This window comes from Apium graveolens, chromosome 9 (genome assembly GCF_009905375.1).
Source record: "Apium graveolens cultivar Ventura chromosome 9, ASM990537v1, whole genome shotgun sequence".
Taxonomy (NCBI): domain Eukaryota; kingdom Viridiplantae; phylum Streptophyta; class Magnoliopsida; order Apiales; family Apiaceae; genus Apium; species Apium graveolens.
In genome coordinates this window covers 177,576,821-177,593,953 of record NC_133655.1, presented here as the reverse complement: position 1 = coordinate 177,593,953, position 17,133 = coordinate 177,576,821, and the positions used below count along the sequence as shown (strand labels likewise).

The following is a 17,133-nucleotide window of genomic DNA, read 5'->3' as shown; positions in this document are numbered from 1 at the left end:
AATACTTTATAAACTACTCTTTGTATATGAATATGCATGTATATTCTTGAAAAGTCATTCTAAATTAATTGACAAATATTTTCATCCTACAATTCATAATCGCTGTCATTGTATTTATGAAAACTCCAATTCATAGTAGAATGACGATAACCCACGCTTTCTATATTTATTATTAAAAATGTTTACATTTTTCATGCTTAAATTCACTAACACTAATAGCATTTTGTCTAAAAGGTATATTATATACATCCACCTAAAATAATAAATTTTAACATTGTGATGTTAATATAAATAATGAAGTAATAATGATTATATGTAATAATAGCTAGACTAAATAATACATGTATAATTAAATATTATTAATGCATGCGCATTAAATGAAAATGTCATAATATTGAATAATGAGATGGTAAAATAGTAATTTTAATAGGATTAAATTGTCTCACAAACCCCATTGAGGAAGGGGGTTGGATGAGACAAATAAATCACTTTGAAATTACTTTTTAGCCCCTAGGTGTTGATGAGCTTGACTAGTAGGGAGGTTGGATGAGATAAATAAATCACTTTGATATTAATTTTTAACCCCTCACTAACACTAATACTGTTTTTTCTAAAAGATATATTAAATACAACCATCTGAAATAATAAACTTTAACATGTTGTTGTTAATATAAATAATCAAGTAATAATAATTATATGTAATAATAGTTAGACTAAATAATACATGTATAATTAAATACTATTAATGCATGCGCATTAAATGAAAATGTCATAACAGTGAATAATGAGGTGGTAAAATAGTAATTTCAATAAGATTAAATTGTCTCACAAACCCCCTAGTTGAGCGGGGGTTGGACGAGACAACTAAATCACTTTGTAATTACTTTTTAACCCCTAATGTTGATGAGCTTGACTATAAGGGGGTGGATGAGATAAATAAATCACTTTGAAATTAATTTTAACCCATATGAGCTTGACTATTTTAACCCTACCCTACCTTAAATTATTATAGCCCATAATTACACTCTGCCTAAACTTTATATTCAATATGTAAAATAGGTAAAGTCACCCCTTTTGACTCTCATTCCGTCCCAGTTGCTCACCTCTCCTACGTTGAATCCAGTTTTGAGTATCAAGGCAGCCCAAGGTATAAATACATATACATATGTATTTATATGTATATTATATATATGTGTGTGGATATGTATGTGTATATATAATAATCATGCAAAATTAATAAATTTTAACAAATGAATGATTGAGTTAAATAAATAGTATATGTACATTAACCTAGGGGTTTAACAATTTATAAATGAATTAAACAATTTTTTAAATAAAGATTTTAATTAAATACACAATCATAATAATGAAGCGTATTAATGATGCGTCATTTAATATATAATATATTTCATAGATAGCCTATCGCAATGGTTTAATCATAAGTGTTACAAAAATATGTTATATTAGGTATGTACATTTTAACCTACCGGAACATAGTACTTTTGATGTTACCATAGCCTTTGCAATGTGTTACTATAGCTACAAAGTATTACATACTCTAACATGTGAAAACTTATGTTATAATAGGGTATTAATTGATTTTAAAAAATAACATTATACAAATAATTAAATATATATAATTATTTGACTTCAAAATTAATCAAGTTTGATAATATAATTAAGCAATAATATTAAAATATAATTTTGGATCAAATAATTGAATAATTCTATAATTATTTTAAATAATAAAGTAAATATAAGTTTTGAATTATTAATTACACCATTTTTAAAATAATAAATATTATAAATAATCATTGTATTTGACTTTAAAATTAGTAGATTTTGATAAATTAATTTATTTGTTTAATTTTATAAATTATACTAAGTAACTGATTTTTTTATTAATAAAAATTTGAATAATATTTATAATTACAAAATTTCTATAAAATAAAAAAAAGTCAAATTATCAATTTTTAGTTAGGCTCATGCGGGGTAAAAATGCTCTCAAATTTTGGACAAGCGGGCAATTTATTTTTCTACGGGGCAAGTTTAAATTTCAGAATAGTCAAAACTTGCTATATCTCTGAAAACAAATCTCTACCTATCCTATCTAAACATCTCTCTTTCTGTCTTTCTCTCTCACAACTCTTACTCTCTCCGTCAGCTCTCTCCTCTCTCCGTCAGCTCTCTCCTCTCTCCGTCAGCTCTCTTATAATTGAAAGGTAAATTAAAGCTAAACTTTCACAGATCGATGGAAACGGGTATTGCTTCAACCGATTTGAGTTCAAACAAAAATAGGGTTTTATGTTTGAATTGGGTCTTTTTTTTTCTTTGTTAATTTCTCTTGTTCTAGTACTAATTTTCTTTTTATCTCTTTGTTCTAGTGCTAATTTGGGGTCGAAGCAGCTTTGCGGTCGAATCAACTTTAGCTTAGGTTGTGCTTCTACTTTAATGATGGTAATGATTTTAATTCGAAATGATTTAGATTCTCCGGATGAGGTGTGAGCTGTGGGAAATATGGAGAAGCGGAATAACGTAACGAAGAAGTGGAAGAGGTATTTTATAATTTTTGATGGTTTTTTGACTCGTTCATTGAATGCTAATATTGTTTAGAGTTTTTGGGTTTTGGTACATTTTTTGGGATTATAGTTTAAGTTAATTTATGGTTTCTAATTGAATGCTAGGTTTTCTGACTATTTCAAGTTTGTACATGTTCGAGATTATGAAAGATTGGATGTTTATAAATAATTTGAATTTAGTTTCAATGTTTATAGATGATAGTATCTTTGTAATGTCAGAAAAAATATATTATGTAGGCTGAAACAGAGCTATATATCCAGCTCGTATTTATTCATTTAGGGGTTCAATCGAGTCTTTAATAGCTCTATTTTAAAAGATATCTATTTTGTGACGAGACTTCTTCCGTTTCAGGCTTATATTACACTGACCAAATATATTTCCATGGTCTGACTATGATTGCTATTATGTAGTACTATGTTATTTCGGATACACCGGGGAAACTCCATGCTACAATAGAAAAAAATTCATGTGAGCTTACTCTTTATCACCTTTTTTGCAACTGTATAGTATTGTCTAGTAGTTGCTTCACATTATTCATTAATGTTATGTAGTTATTGTGTATTGTATCTTTACTCTGTCAAGGTTCTTTCTTTATGTATTATGTATTGTATCTCAACCCTTGATTAGGCAGCCTGGTTATATATTTCTGATGCACCCAATGTTCTTAATGGTAATTTGTATAAACATGATCAGCCTCACCTTGTCAGTTCACCTATAGTTCCAATACGTTTATTTATTTATCTTTATTAGAAATGAAATGGATGAAGGAATCCGTATGTAACGGACATCACTCACATTTGTTAGATAGAAACCAATTGACATGTTTTATTTTGTTAATATTTAAGTTCGTATTCCTTACTAAATTATTATTCTTCGATTTGATTGAGTTTCAAAATTTTAACTTTAGGCAGTGGCTATATTGTGCTCAAGCATTTTATTACTGTCACACACTTGATACTTTTCTCTTTTTATTTCTTGTAGTAAAATGTAGTTCACAGTAATAGAATGCATATATGTAACAGTAGTACTTATAATAACATATATTTGCATATATATAGAAAGGGGCCAGCTATCAAAAGATTAATTTTTAATTGTGAGAGAAAACTTTTTTTGGTTATATATAAATCTGTATAATCATATTATCATTTATTTATTAAATTAAAGAGATGGCATGTATCAAATTAATCTTTGTGGGTGTTTTGTAAATTCATATATAAAGTATGTTAATTTTAAAATAAATATAGGTCCAACAGTGAAGTAATAAAAAAAATTGTAAGTACTTTTATTTCATAAGTCTAGTACACCAGTGTATATGATAAATGTGTTACTTTAATTTGTTTGATTCATATTTAGTTTAATATGTTCGTTTGTATTTGTGTTCTGTAGAAAAAAGATCAGAGAAAACTCACTACAAGCGAAGATGCCAATGAGGAACTAGTTTCTGATGGAAAGAAACATGGACCATCTTGGCTTCATGGGAGATGTCCTAATGTTGCAAAAGTTTTGTGCTGGTCGGACAAACACATGTGTGCAATAGCTGGCAGGTAAGATAAAACAAAGTCTATTAAATGAAGTTGGTGTCGATGACCAGGAAAGTTCAAGAAAAAGTGGACGTGCAGGTCAAAAAGAAGGTCCAAAAAAACTTGGCAGATGTTATGTTGATTTTCTATATTTTTATTATAGATTATGTTCCTTAGTTTTAGTTATGGATTGTGATACTTGATGTGACTTTGTTGGTAGATTGTGAAAACTGAAGTCTAGTTTGGTGGTCGTTTGTGATAACTTTTGTGAAGTTTGATAGTTGGTTTGAATTGCCTATTTCGTTGATTTGTATGACACAAAAAAATCAATGACAATGTTCAATTTATAAACAAATCTGTTAATTTTTTTTTTAGAAATATGTTACATTAGGTACTTCGGTGTTACAAGTGAATTGGTACAATAAAATATAATATAGTTTTAAAAATGTTACAGCAGGAAAATAGATGTTACATTGATTTTAGGGCCCATTGTAGGGACCATTTATTTTGTAATTTCGAACACCAAAAGTAAAATAGGTATTATGATATCATAGATATTGCGTGATGTTACCTTTGAAGCCTACTGTAATATAAAATGTAATGTTGCAAAAGGGTTAACAGAATGTTACCTTGGGGTCCAAAGGTAACATGAAAAAAAGCAATATTTTTTTATGTTACCTTAGGGATTTGGTTGGCTATGGTAATATTTTTTTGACCTGTTGTAACATTTTTTTAGATGTTTCTATAGGCCATTTATGGTGTAGTGATAATTGTGAGAATAAGTATGACATAAATATTATGTAAAGATATTAATGTAGGAATATATTAATTAAATTGGTCAATACAAACATGCAAACATGTTTATGATGACCTCAATTTTGTTTAAATTTAATATTTGTTTCCCTTTCCTCTCATGTAATTATTTTTTTTGCCAAGAAGAAAATAATGCATTAAAACTTCAAATCATTACACATTACCTAGTAGAGTTCTGGGTAGGAATCCCCTATACCGGTAACGATCAGCAATAAAAGTATTATGTCTCGCTAAGAAGTGAGCTAACTTATTCGCAGATTGCTTAACAGAATTTAACGTCACATGACTATTTTTCAACTCGATAATCAAAGATTTGCACTCGTCACTTATCCTGCCAAGATAGAATAAGTTGATAGTAGAACACCTGATCGCTTGAATTACTGTAAGGCTATCAGACTCAATTATCACTGGCTGATTAACCTTCTTCTTTATCCAACCTTAAACTTCCTTAATCCCAATTACTTCATCTAGCTCCGGGCCTATTTGGCCATATCTGCATTTAGATGTAGCTATTACTAAATTTCCTACACAGTCTATCGTTACCATGGACAAGCAATACTTACTAGAGTCCTCAAACATTATTGCATCAACATTGATCTTAATCATGCCATCATGTGGTTGATCCCAAAACGCTTTGTCGTCCTCTTGAGTCATGAAACCAAGAGAATTGTTTAACGACTTATCCTGAGCATTCTTCCATTGGTTAAGAAAGAGTTTACCGATTTATAAACATCTGAGTACTCTGAACCTTGTTGCCTCCAAACAATCTCATTTTTGTTCCTCCGTATCGCCCATCAAATCCTAACTATCTCCCCTGTTTTATTTGTATTATAGCTGTTATAACGGAAGTAAGAAAAATTATAATAAACGTAAAGAAAAGAACACAAATAGGCAGAAGAGAAAAGTTTTATTGATCTTGATGATACAGATTATAACATATGTTTAGGCTATGCCGATATAGATTACAGAATACATGTTTAGGTTATGCCCTAGAGAGTTAATATAGTAATCTCTAGGCGGTTATAGAAAAGCCCAGAATACAGGCCTAAAACTGATAAACCTCTAAAAAAATATTCAAGGCATATTCTAACATATCTCCACCTTGACTTGAATACTCTCACAAAAATAGATGTATTAGATGCACCATAATAATGCCAGATATACCAAAAAACATGTATACCTCATATATTGCTCTAAAAGGGCAATCAACAACTCCGGACATTTAGAAAGTTTAAATAATGTTTAAACTTGATATGTGGAACAGTCTTGGTAAGCATATCAGCTGTGTTATCAGCAGACCCAATTTTCTCACCTTGATTCTCTTCTCACTTCTCAGAAAATGATATCTTACATCTATGTGCTTAATTTGCTCATGATGGACCTGATCCTTGGCTAAACAGATTGCACTGAGAGTGTCATAATACACTGTAGCCTCATCATGATGTACATCGAAATCACTGACCAAACCTTTTAACTAGATTCCTTCTTTTTCGGCTTCTATCAATGCCATATACTCTGCTTCTATAGTAGACAAAGTCACTGTAGGTTGCAGGGTAGCTTTTCAACTGACAATTGAACCACCCAGAGTGAAAGCATAACCAGTCATAGATCTTTTATTGTCAACATCTTCAGTATAATCAGAGTATGAAAACCTTGTCACCAAACACTCTATATCACCTCCATAAATGAGACCAACATCAGACGTACCTTTTTAAGTACCGAAACACCATCTTCACAGCTTGCCAATGCTCCTTGCCTGGATCACCCATAAATCTACTAACAATACTGACAGATTGTGCAAGGTTAGGTCTAGTACAGACCATTGCATACATCAAACTTCTAATGCACTAGCATAGAGAACTCGAGGCACGTACTCATTCTCTTTAGAAGACTTAGTACATGTAACTACTTCTTTGTAAGTGGATGGCTCATTAGAGCTAGGATCTGCCTCTTCAGCAACATGTAGTACATATGCCACCATATCTTCAAAACCACATTTCTTTGGGGGCACTCCATAATTAGCTCTCCCTGATTGATCAAGAGCCAAACTGTGCTAATTCACTACTGGTAATGATGAAAGTGATGATTATGATTCTGAATGTGGTTGTTGAACTTCCTGTTGTGGTTCACTCTCATCTTGAGTGACTCCCTGCTCCACCTGTTTCTCAACACCACCACTTTTAGACCATTTCTCAATATGAGTTGTGAGATAAATATTTGTGTGAGGTCCATGATTAATCAGATAATAAGTTATACTAACCGTTGATGCCCGAAATCTTCTAGTTAGTCCAGTAGTAGAGAGCATGCACCTAGCTCTCTCCGGAAGTGTCATATTCATATATTTCGCTACATCATTATGTTGTGGTGTATCCTTCACTGTATGATGTCTAGAAATCCCCTCATTCTTGCAGAATTCATTAAAATTGGACGAGCAAAATTCTAGGCCATTATTAGTTCACAGCCTCTTAACCTTCTTCCATATTTGATTCTCCACTAGCGTCTTTCACTGCTTGAAAATCTTAAGGGCTTCACTTTTATGTTTTATGATGCACACCCAGGTCATTTTTAAGAAATCATCAATTATTGACACAAAATACGTTTGACCTCCTAAGGACTCCACATAAAAAGGACCCCAACAATCAGAATGGATGTAATCAAGTGTGCCTTTTGTTCTGTGTATTACTTTAGGAAACTTGTTGTGATGTAGCTTTCCAAAAACACAATGTTCACAAAACTCAAGACTTGTGACCTTATGATCGTAAAGAAGATCAGCTTTTGACAGAATTTGCATCCCCCTTTCACTCATGTGACCGAGCCTCATGTGTCAGAACCTGGTCATGTTTTCCTTTTCAATCTCATATGACGCAACAACAACAGAACCCGTTAACGTAGAACCTTGAAGAAGATACAAGGTACCATGTTTAATAGCTATCAGAATCACGTCAGAACCCCTGTAGACATGTAGAACCCCGCCTTCGCCTTTGAAACTGAAACCCTTTTTGTCAAGCATACTCAGAGATATCATATTCTTCATCATCAGTGGGACATGCCCAACATTATTCAATGTGCATAAATTACCATCATGTGTCCAAAGTTCAACCGAGCCTATTTCAACTGTCTCACAAACAAAACTATTAGCCATAGAAATATTTCCACCATCTACTTGCTCGTAGGTTGTGAACCACTCCCTGCGTGGACATATATGGTAAGACACTCCAGAGTCAAGAATCTACACATCAAAGTGATGCGTGTGATTAGCAGCAACTAGAGCAATATATTCTTTAGAATTATCACCAGCTACAGTAGCAATGCCCGCAACAATACCCGCCAATTTATCCTGTTGTTTCTTTTTCTTGGGACAGTTAGATTTCCAGTGTCCCTTCTCTTTTCAGCAATTGTAGACATCATTATATTTCAACCCCTTAGGAACTGATTTCTTGGATTTATACTTTCCCGACTTTCCATATCTGGTACTCCCGCTGGCTACCAACCCAACAACCTGATTATCTGTACCTGTACCAGCCGCCTTATGGTGCAGCTCTCTAGAATGAAGAGAATAACTAACCTCCTCTAAAGAAATAGTATCTTTACCTACAATGAAGTTATGGAACATAAAATAGTAGACGTCTTAATGAACTCTGAACGCAACTCATGGGGCATTGATTTGGTGAAATAAATATTGTATATAGATATTAATGTTGGGGTATAATCGTCATATTAAATAAATTGCTCATAAAACCCCATGTTGTTGTATTATATATATAACTAGCATAATAGTCAGTGCGAGGCACGGTCCTAGCAATATATATCGAAGTTCGACGTATAAAATTTTTGGAATTTAATTTTTTTTAAGATTAATCAATAAAGTATAGTCCTTGATGATTTAATTAAAATGTATTGTTCGGGAACGTATTAACGGGAGTTTCTCCTTTGAGTGGATTTGGGAATGAACTGTTTGTAGTTGGTCAGACGGCTACAAAAGCAGATGAGGCAAGGGTACGTAAACATGATCAGGCATACAAAAATAATCAACACGTGTTCATGCCTTTTGTTTTTGACATATTTGAAATACTGCTATCTGATGCTGTTGAGTTTCTTAGGAGAGTGCAGAAGATCATGAATAAAAATTTTATGATTGCACGCTCAGCTGAATATATTTTTCATAGGATATGATTTACAATTCAACGAGATATTGCGGTGCAGTTTATTGCTCGCTTATCTCTTACACTTGTATAGACTTTTTTATTCCATTAATTTATTTCATTAAAAAAATTTTAAAAAAATAGCATTGTAGATAGTTTATGTTCAATAAATATTTAGACTTTAAATTGATTATTTATTGTATTATAATTTTTTTAGGCTTGATGATTCCGGTTCCGGTAATAAAAAATATTTTGATTGTACATGATCTCCAAGTCAAATAAGTGGTTGTTTTTATTCAAATTTGCGTAGTTCATATATATGAGTGTAATGTGATTTTGCATTTGATGTAGAAGACGTCTCAGCCTAATTATAAATTTTTCGTGTTGAAGTATCAGTATAATATTGTTAAATTATTTACAATTGTGTTTAGTTAACAAATATATGCATATCTACTACTATCTGTATATGATATATGTATTTTAGAATATGTTATTGTGTGTGATAGGGTTGGTGTTATACTACATATGAATTCTACTATAGAGACTAATATAACAATATTTTAGTCATTGTCATTTTTTCTGTATGATTCCAACCATTTTTCATATTTACACATTTAGTAATCATGTATATTGGCTTGATGTGCCAAACTATTATAAATTAATTAAATATTCATAAATATTAGTACTTAAATTTCTAATGTTTTAAGTTATTATAAAATAGAGAATACGATAATTTATATGATCGATATAATTACTTTTCATTTTTAACAAAAAATAAATTAAATCAAATCATAAATTTTAGTGTGTATACAAGTTTCATTCATATATTATAATTTCAAATATGAAAATATAAATTAGAATATCAAATTTTCTCTTTAAGAATTTGCATGTATTAAAAAATTACATACATATAGTTTAAATTATAATAGTATTGTATATTTTGTTTTAACAAAGTGAAAATAGAAAAAACAATTGGTCGAGTACACCGCCCATAATTTTACCTGAACATGCGATAATCGGGTCAAGTCCACGACAAATTAAAATAAATCAATCTTCAAAATTTTGATATATTATTTATTAATCTCGTCTTATAAAGGTCTCGGACATATTAATTAATGTGAATGTAAATTGATATAAACACCTTATTTCATTAATATAATTTTCTCATCAATCCAATAAACAGACAATCTAAATCTGCTAATTAAAAAATGCACTTCAAATGGACCGAGATTTGATATATATGTGAAAAAGAGTCAAATTTTATATTTTTTTTAGATCGAGTTGATTCTCATGCTGTTTTCGAAATAAGCCAAAATACACGGTCTAAATCAAAAATTGAATTAATTTCTTAATTATGTATACATCTAACACTACTCCATTTATTTCATAATTGTTAAGTTATTTAATTTTTTACTGTCAACTTGGTTAAATTACTAAAAATTTTAGCATTCTATTTTTTTTTCTAAAAACTATATAATATATACTTTCTAATCATATAAATTTTATTGAATAAACACGCATCAAAAATTTATTTATTTTTCCTATTACTGTGAACACAAATATTTGACATTGTTAATTAATTCTTATAGATTTTAATAAGATATTTATTTAAAAATATATTACATTATTTACTGAATACATGTATTTATCTATATTTTTTCGTATAATTATTATCTTTATATGTTAAATATATAGATCAAAATTATTATCTTAATTACAACTTTAATTATTTAGAAATATATAACTAACTAAATTAATATATATGTAATAGAAAACTGAAATTTAACTTTCCAGAGACACACACATATTAAGTGCTTATCTGAGAACATAAAAGACAAAGTATGATAGTGGTATTGTAGTGTGGGAATTAATGGATAGATCGGGGTTCAATTCTCGCCAACAAAATTTTTTTATTATAGTGGAAACATGGGCAAACCCGTCATTTCACTGAGATTAAAAAATCTAATTAATATTATCCCCTTGTTCTCCTATTATATATAGAAGAGATAGATAAAATATAATATTATAAATAATATAATGTAGAATACAAAACAACTATTCAATATACTGACATACGAGATTTTATAATTTAATAAAATATTAATTTATGTGAAAATCCAATAAAACAACTTAAAAAATAAAAATATTGATACATTTAAAGGTTAATTATTTTAATTTTGTGTAATTAAATATAATCATTTTATAAATATTATTAATATTTAAGTTTATGTAGTTCAGATCGGATCGTTATCGGAACAGATTATTAATTGATCGGTTTTTTTTATCTAAGCCATATCCACCTATTAAATCTCATGTCGGATCCAATCGAATCGGATCACGGATCCGTTTGCAAGCCTTATAACATGTATTGGACAATCTTCTGATTTAATTAACATCGATCAACAGTTCATATACGACACTCTGACTCATCAGACTGGTATAACTACATCTAAATAATATTTATCTAATTCACATAAATTTCACATTTATCCACCAAAACCACACAATATAATACACGAAATTTTCGAATGTTGCATTTATTTTAGGTAAATAAGTGATGAAAATTAAATAAAACTTAGTGTTTATAATAACTATAGAGAAAAACTCGTGTATTTAAAAAGGATAGTTGATATGTGCACAACATATATTGGTAGGTGCATACGACTTTTAGATTAAATTACACCTTTAATTAAATAAAATCAATTTAATCACATTTTAAAGAATAAACATTAATTTTAAATAAATTTAAAATAATATCTTTTTCTGTATATAATACTGTTATGGATTGAAAACTAGGTCATATTTATTGCTACGGTTCGTGAGCTTCGGGGCTCGATTTGACTGCTCTTTTATTTTGTGACTCAATCTGCCTTAACAAGATGTCTACGTACCTTGTTGTATGCCAAAGATCAAGTCAAAAATGTAGTTCTACTTTGTGGGGTGAGACCCCTTATATACGCATGGGGGATGCCTTGGAATTTAGTTTGGGTGGGGAGACTTGGTGGACAAGTCTCAGATTTAAAGTGGACTTTGGAGTCCTAAGAAGTAGGAAATTTATTCCTTATCTTATAAGGCCTCTTGGAGGCTGATCCACAAGGACTCATATCCTTTTTAGGAATTTTATCAAAAGCTGATTTTCCCCATTTTTATTAATTACGAAAATAATTAATATCCAGGGTTTTGGGCCCTTTCTAATGGGCTTTATTGTTGACCCAACATGGGCATAATTAATGCAACATTAATTACGCAGCCATGGTTTATTTTTCTCCTTATCATTTCCCCCCCCCAACTTCCGGGAAATCATAAAAATTTTATGGAAGTTAAGTTCATTTAATCTCTTATATGGTATCATTTTCTGCGTAAAGTGTGGAGAGACCTACACATTTACAAGGATTTGCCTTGTTCGTGGCTTTAGGATATTTTTTGGAACTTCCCAATTATTTTCCTTACCTTATTCCTATTTTTTAGAAGTTTTTGGTATTTTCCACGAATTTTTCCTCAATTTCTGGAATTTTTCCTTAATTTCTGGAATTTAACCTTAATTTCTGGAATTTTTAGGCCAAGATTCTGCCTTAATCGACCAGGAATCCTGATCGATTTCGATCAGGATTCTGGTTAAATTTAGCCTAATTTTGCCCTCCTGGTGGATGAGAATTTCGACCAGGATTCCACATTAATCGACCAGGATTCCTGATCGATTTCGATCAGGATTCTGGTCGAATTTAGCCTAACTTTTACCCCCTGGTCGATGAGAATTTTGACCAGGATTCTGGTCAAATTTAGCCTAATTTTGCCCCTGGTCGATGAGAATTTCGACCAGGATTCTGCCTTAATCGACCAGGATTCCTGATCAATTTTGATCAGGATTCCTAGTCGAATTTAGCCTAATTTTGCCCCCTGGTCGATGAGAATTTCGACCAGGATTCTTCCTTAATAGACCAGGACTCCGATCGAACTATAGGTTTTTTTACCATCCATGTCGAATGAAAATTCGACCAGGATTCTGCCTTTTATCGACCAGGACTCTGATCGAACTATAGGCTTTTTTACCATCCATGTCGAATAAAAATTCGACCAGGATTCTGCCTTTTATCGACCAGGATTCCGATTGAACTATAGGCTTTTTAACCATCCATGTCGAATGAAAATTTGACCAGGATTCTGCCTTTATCGACCAGGACTCTGATCGAACTATAGGCTTTTTTACTATCCATGTCGAATAAAAATTCGACCAGGATTCTGCCTTTTAGCGACCAGGATTCCGATCGAACTATACTCTTCGACTTACCTCGAATCTTCTAGATTGTTCCAGACTCTTCATTTTCTTGGACCTTTCTTTAATTGGTCCTTACCTTTATGGGCTTTCGTCGTTTAATCACCCATTTCCTATGCTATATAAGAGTAGAGTGAAGTTGAGTTTCTCATTTCACTTCTCACTTACAACCTTTTTCTCAAATTTCTCTCTAGTTTCTCTCTTTGGAAAGCGATTTCCAGCGTTCCTTGTCATCGTCGCTCCACCACCTTTAATCGTTTTCTGAGTTTCAAGCCTTCTTCCCAAGAATATCAATGGCGGACCGCGATCTTGCTAGGCTGACGAAGAGGAACACTTCCAAATAAGGTACCCTTATTCAGATTCACTCCCCATACACATCTTTATTTGATATGATTAACACTAAGGGGGTGAATATCCTTCCATTGCTGAGTTAGATGATTATAATCATGGTAACACATTCCATAAATTAGACGGTAGAATAGAAAGTTATAACTCTTTGTACAAACTTCCTCCCTACCTTAGGATTTCTCCGGCCACCCTAGGAGATAGAACTTGCAATTGGGATGGGGATAATCTTTTTATTTACCGAGGAGCCATAGTTGCCGGCCTTAGGTTCTCCTTTCATGAATTTATCCTTCGACTCCTTGCAGATGTTCAAATTGACCCTTGTCAACTCCCTCCAAATGCATGGAGGAATATCATATGTTTAATGGTTTTGTTCCTTAGTAATAATTTTCCCCTTTCAGTTCCCCTTTTTAGGAAAAATTTTCAATTTTATATTAGTCATTTATCTCAACCAGGCTGGGTTTTTATCCGTCAAAGGCCCAAGTGTCCTCATATTTTTTATAGCAACTCCATTGTTGAGAACAACCCAAAGTGGATAGATGAGTTCTTTATGCTAACTTGGGTCGAAGGCAATTGGGCCAGTTTATTTCGTAGGTTATTTTGCAAGGTAGTAGATGGTAGCCCGGCTAGCATTAGGCTAACTGTCGAGGAGGAGGCCTCTTATCAAGCCCTAATTGCGGATAACGGCCAAACATACACCTGGACTCTCTTAGAGGAGTTTTCTCTCAAGAAAGTTGGTCTTTCTCAGGCCTCTGATAAGGGTAATTTTACTTGCATCTTCTTTCGTTTTTTATACTATCATGTCTTAATCATTAATGGACTTCAATGTTTATTTTTCAACTTGTGAGGCTATTAACAATCTCAACAAGCCCAAGAAGGCGAATTGGGCCGTCAAAAGAGGGCCAAGCTCAGAAAATACCCAAGGAGCAAGCCCGACGGGACTTCTTTTATTAAGCCTCACGTCCCTTAGGTTTCTTTGGGGGATAATGTGGATCCCCCAATCAAGGGGCATGCCTACAGGCCCAATTGGGGCTTCAGAAGAGGTGACACTGTGGTTAGATCCACCAAACACGCGAATGATTGGTCTTTCCACTCTATCACTCCCCAGGACTACACAGAGATTGTTACGGGGAGTGATATCGAGTCCATTGAATACTTGGGCTCTAAGGCTCAAGCTTCAATAATTTTTTTTATTCTTCCTTTACATTTCTTTCTTAGCATACGCGGATTGCTGCATGAATTTTCTTGTAAAGCTCTTCAATATTATCTACATCAATTCCTTTCTTAGCATACACGGATTACTGCATAAACTTTCTTGTAAAGCTCTCCAATATTATCTGCATCAATTCATTTCTTAGCATACACGGATTACTGCATGAACTTTCTTGTAAAGCTCTTTAATATTATCTGCATCAATTCCTTTCTTGTTATTCGCATTGTTTAAATTTTTCCTCCTTCGGTTGCAGAGAAACGCCTTCTTCCAAGCTGCACTCCACCAGGCTAAGTCCTGGAAGGATAACTCTGATAAATTTGAGAGAGATGAAGAAATGGAAGGAGAGGGATGAAATTCTTGACAAGAAGCTGAAAAGCAAGGGTGAGGAGTTGTCCAAGGCCCATTCTGAGCTAGTCAAACTTAGGAGTGATAAGGAGACTCTCATTAACAAGTATATGGACTCTCAGAAGTTCAAGGACTTGATGGACATCCATGATGATGGTCTCTTTCCCATCTAGTTTACACAAGGTGAGGATGCTGCAGTGAAGGCGATGATGGAGAAAGCATCTTGGGTTGATAGAGGACAAGAATTTTATCAGTCCAGAGAAGCCAGAGTCTAAAGACAGTTTGGATGCCCTCTTTGATTCTCCCATGCAGGAAAATTGCATCCTTGATCCTAGCACCACTTCTCCTTCTGCCTCTCCAGCAAAGAATGCAGAGACTTCTGCTAATGCAGAGGAGGGGACACTAAAGGAGAGAATGATAAGGATGATTCTTATATGGATGAGTAGATTTTTATTTATTTCTAAATTTATGTATTAACTTATTGTATCTCGAACTTATTACCCTTCGGGGTTTATTTATGTTATTTTCATTTCCTTATTTAGTTATTTCCCTTTAATTTTCTAACTACTTTTGGAGTTTGTACTTTCAAAGAAATAGATTAACAACCAGAACTACACAGTTCTAAGAGTCATGCATTGAATATTGAAAATAAGACTTGGTTTTCCGAAGTCTAAAATAACTTGAACTCAAGAATATACTCTGGTTTTTCAAAGTCTAGAATATCTTTTATTTTGAAACATAACTTGGCTTTCAAAACCTTATATAAGATGGGTTCAACCCTTAATAGTCACAAACTAGAATGCAGATCTTACTAAAACTGAGATATAAAATCCTAAGCAAACAAAGCTTCAAGGTGCTTTTGAACCTTGTTACCACTATAGTAAGTACGAGCTATAGGTAATAAACTTTCAGGTTTTGTGCATGCCAAGTCCGAGGTACTTCTTCCCCATCCATGATCTCCAATGTGTAAGATCCTCTTCCTTGAACGCTCTTAACCTTGTATGACCCTTCCCAATTTGGGGTGAGCTTTCCTTTCCTTTCCTTTCCTTTCCTTTCCTTTCCTTTCCACCTTCTTTAGGACCAAATCCCCCTGCTTGAAAAACCTTTCCTTCACTCTCAGGTTGTAGTAAAAGGAGACTTTTTTCTGATATTCAATGATCTTTGCATGCGCTGCATCTCGTACTTCGTCTATCAAGTCCAGGGCTAACCTTTGACCTTCTTCATTTTCCTCAACATTGTATGCTTGGATTCTGGGAGACGAGTGTGATATTTCCACAGGAACAACTGTTTCTGCCCTATATGCTAGCATGAATGGTGTTGCTCTAGTAGTAACTCTACATGTAGTTCTGTAAGCCCAAAGTATTGGCAGTATTTCATCCACCCAATTATTTCTGGATTTTTCAATCCTCTTTTTTAACCCATCTAAAATGATATAATTTGCAACCTTTACTTGCCCATTGGCTTGAGGGTGAGCAACAGAAGTGAATCTTAGGTCAATTTCATTCTCTTCACAATACTTTCTGAACTCTTCATTATTGAACTGTGTTCCGTTATCGATCACCAAGATTCGGGGAATTCCATACCTACATATAATATTTTCCCACAAGAACTGAGAGACTTGCTTAGTCGTAATCTTTTTCAAGGGCTTGGCTTCAATCCATTTGGTAAAGTAGTCAATAGCCACAATCAAGAATTTCCTTTGTGCAGTAGCCATTGGGAAAGGCCCAAGAATATTCATTTCCCACATTGAAAATGGGATTGGAGAGTTTATGGAAGTCAGAATTTTGGGAGGTTTGCTTACTACAGGGGCATATTTCTGACAACGATCATATTTCTTAACATATTCTTTGGCATCAACCATCATTTCTGGCCAATAGAAGCCTAAGCGAGTAATTTTTTGGG

General features: G+C 32.8%; 1 long non-coding RNA gene across 1 annotated transcript; it reads left to right on the top strand.

Moving 5' to 3' along the window:
- Positions 1–2,076: 2,076 nt before the first annotated feature.
- On the top strand, positions 2,077–4,451 carry LOC141682816 (uncharacterized). Its single transcript, XR_012559962.1, has 3 exons — positions 2,077–2,222; positions 2,385–2,555; positions 3,967–4,451. It is a non-coding gene; the product is annotated as an uncharacterized LOC141682816 (long non-coding RNA).
- The last annotated feature ends 12,682 nt before the right edge of the window (positions 4,452–17,133 follow it).